The 3544-nt window shown below is 58.6% G+C and overlaps 1 pseudogene across 1 annotated transcript in view; it reads right to left on the reverse strand.

Moving 5' to 3' along the window:
• Window positions 1-834: 834 nt before the first annotated feature.
• The window catches only part of LOC103275594, a 25621-nt pseudogene continuing 22911 nt past the window's right edge, over window positions 835-3544 (reverse strand). Inside the window, exon 2 of the transcript XR_505325.1 lies at window positions 835-3539. The product of XR_505325.1 is annotated as an E3 ubiquitin-protein ligase ZNF598 pseudogene (transcript). The remainder of the gene's footprint in view (window positions 3540-3544) is intronic.

The following is a 3544-nucleotide window of genomic DNA, read 5'->3' on the forward strand; positions in this document are numbered from 1 at the left end:
TCTCTTGCTTCTGCTCTTGCCATGTGATCTCTGTACACACAGGCTCCCCTTCCCCTTCTACCATGTGTGTAAAGAGCCTGAAGCCTTCACCAGAAGCAGAAGCTGGTGCCATGCTTCTTGTGGTCTGCATAACCATGAGACAAACAAATCTCTTTTCTTTATAAATTACCCAACCTCAGATATTCTTTTATAGCAAACAGACTAAGACACACTCTAATCTTTATTATTTCCTTCTTTCTGCTGGTGTTGAGTTTAGTTTATTCTTCTTTTTCTAATTACTTAAGGTGTAAGGTTATGATGCTAATTTCAGATCTTTTTAATTTTATTTTGCAGTATTGCAAAATACATTTATTTGAAGATAAACTGTCTTATAAAAGGTCAGAGGCAACTTGAGATCCCAGATTCAGCTTGTCTCATAAGAAGATTCAACTTCAAGTAGCACAATTTCATGTCTGCTTTAAATCCTGAACTTTCTTGAATCACAAACAGCCAACTGTTTACACAACACACTTGACATCCGGCTCCAGCACCAGTGGACCCACAGTGTTCAGCTCTGGGGCCACAGGTGCTGCAGCCTGCAGATTCACAAGGGCCCCAGTCTGGCCACTGTGACCTCTGGCTTTGATGGCAGGGACAGGTCCCAGCATCCCAGCCCTTCCCTCCCCAGCACTTTCCAAAAGCACAAGAATACAAACCGAGGCCAGCCCTCTACTAGGGCAGAGGATGGAACTTCTGCATGACGGTGTGCTGATGGGGCAGGTGGGCCTTTGCAGTGACTCCCTGGTGGGTTTGGCCAACCAGAGGCCAGAGCAGGCAGCCTCAGCAGGGGCTCTCCTAGTTGCCTGGCAGCCCGGAGGAGGAAGAGTGGGGAAAGGACGCCTGTGCTGGCCGAAGCGTGATGATCCTGGCAATGGCTTGCAGGGAGGGGAATTCATCCTCCTGGGCAGCGTGCAGTGCCTGGTGGCTGCTGACATCTCCGTGTGCAAGCACTTGCTGGCAGGTGGGACACACGCAGCAGTCCAGGCCTGCCAGCTGCGTGTTAGTGTGCCATGCGCTCTTATTATTCTTGGACTTGGTGCTGGGAGGCTTCTCGCGGCTGCGGAAGTCCATGTGTGCAGACAGCAGCTCCTGCTGTTTGGCTGTGTCAGGCAGCAGCACCAGCAGCTCATTAAAGATCTTCTGGAAATTCTCCCCAAGCAGATCTTGGCAACCCTTGTAATACTGGGCTGCAGAGATCATGCCCTGCCTGAACTCCCCCGAGTGGCTCTTGAACTTGCTGAAGCGGGCCTCGTCGCTCTGCAGACAGTCCTTGATGGACTGGATGAGCTGCAGGTTCCGCTCCCGGAAGTTCTCAGGGACCAGGTAGGTCCGTGGCATGGCCGGCAGCTTGGGTGCTTTCGTGGTGGTGGTAGGGTTGGGGCCGCAGGCTGGGTGGGGGCTGGGCAGGAGGCCAGAGAAGCCAGGGGGTGGCTTGCTGACAGAGGGCACCAGACCTGGCGGGGGTGGGGGCGGTGTGCCCTTCAGGAGCATCCCAGTGTTGAACCCTGGGGGAGGGGGCATCCTGGGTGGGCAGGGGCCACACAACGCTGGGAAATCTTCCTGGGGTATGGGGCAGGAGAGAGACCCCAGGGGCCTTGGGAGCCCGGGGGGTTCCTTGGGGGCACTCCGAGTGGGGGCTGCCCCCTCTGTGTATCCACTGATGATGACAGCGCCTGGCCCTTCGGCTTTGCTGGCAGGAGCCTCAGGGGCCTGTTCAATGCCATGGGGTTGTGGGGGACAGCTAGGGGGTGGTGGCTGGGATAACGCAGTGCTGGGGTCCTCAGAGCCCACCTTCTTGCCGACCTTGGAGGTCTGGGTGGAGGCTGGCCCCAGCAGGGAGGAGACAGAGGCTGTAGTGCATGTGCTCTGCAGCTCCTGCACAGTCAGGCTGCCCTTCTCCTCCTCTACGGGGGGCGGCCCACCCTTCTTGCCACCTCGGTTCCCCTTCCAGGACTTCCTGGTAGGCTGGCCACCCCCACCGGAAGCCTGGGCCACAGGGGTAGGTTGTGCTACCTTCTTACTGCAGCTGCTGTTCCAGGCAGAGATGAGGTTGGTGGGGACAGTGCTGGGCTTGGACGTCGAGGACACCAGGGCGGGGAAGTCCTCCTCTAGGAAGGTGTTCCTACTCCTGCCAGGAACTCCCACAGGGCCCAGGGCCACCACAGTGGAGTAGGAGGAGTAAATGGGGGCACAGAGGCCGTGGAATTCTTCGTCCTTGAGCTCTGGGGTGGGTGGTGGGAGGGTGCTGGGAAGGGCAGGCCCTGAGGCCGAGTCCGTTGCTGGAAAGGTCTCCTGGCTCATAGGACAATTTGTCGAGGTTTCCTTGGGGCCTGAGCCTTCCTCTGGAGACTGGGTTGGGTGCTGGGGGTCACAGGGCTCCTCAGGCCCCTGTGCCACTGCCTCTTCTTTCTTGGGCCTGCTACCTTCCTCTCGTTCCTCGCTCTTGGGAGTCTCCTCCTGCTGCTGTGTAGCCAGGGAGGCCCGGATGGCAGCTGCCACCTCTCGGTCCTCTTCTTCCCTTTTGTACCGCCAGCTTCCTCGACGGCTTTGCTGGGTTCCACGTGCACCGGTTCGGCCCCCTCGGCCCTGGCGGCTGGGCCTGTCCACTTCCTCATGGTCGTCACCACCGAAGACCCTGTAGTACCGGCGCGAGTAATGTCGTGGCGCCAAGTGGAACTGCAGGTCAACCTGGCGGTTCTGGCGGACCTCGGCACGGCTCCGGCTGTGATATGCCAGCCTGTGGACCTGGAGGTCGATTACCGTGCGGAAGACAAAGCTGAACTGCTCCATGATGCAGTTGCCCTCCTCGCACAGGAAGTGCTTCTCCCGGAAGTGTTCACGCAAGTACGCATAGTCACTAAAGTAGTCCTGGGCCCCATCTGAGTTGCAGAGGTGGCAGTAGTAGTGGTCGCGGCGCAGGTGCTTGAGCAGCTCCTCGGAGTCCAGGTAGCGCTCATCACAGAACTTACAGAGTGGGTGTCCGCGGTGTGACGTGTCGCCGGGGTCCCCGTGCAGGCGGTGCCGAAACAGTTCCTTGCGCGAGTACCACTTGCGCTCGTACGTGAAGACTTGGAGGTGCTCGAGGCACATCCGGCAGCAGAAGAGCTCGTGCTGCTTCCGCATGTGCTGCTCCAGATCCCCGAAGTCGCAGAAGGACAGCTCGGGACACCGCGGGCAATCATGCTGCAGCAGCTGCGTGTACAGTGCGTAGACTTTGCCATCCATAAAGTAGATGTCATATTTTATGTCGTGGTGCAGCTGGTGGATGGGGATGGCGGCGAAGGCAGGGAGGTTCTTCCCGAAGACAACCTGGTGCAGCTCCTCGCGACACACGGCGCAGTAGCGCTGCTCGTACATCACCCGCATCTTGGTGGAGCAGCGGTAGCACACCGGGTGGTCGCAGCGACCCACCGCCATGGCCTCCAGATCTCCGCAGCATAGCACGCAGCTCCCTCCACCCTGCTCGGGCGCCGCTGCCTCCTCCAGGGTCGCACGCCATCCTTCG

The sequence above is a fragment of the Carlito syrichta genome, unplaced genomic scaffold (genome assembly GCF_000164805.1).
Source record: "Carlito syrichta isolate Samal-C Ts95f unplaced genomic scaffold, Tarsius_syrichta-2.0.1 Scaffold315562, whole genome shotgun sequence".
NCBI lineage: Eukaryota > Metazoa > Chordata > Mammalia > Primates > Tarsiidae > Carlito > Carlito syrichta.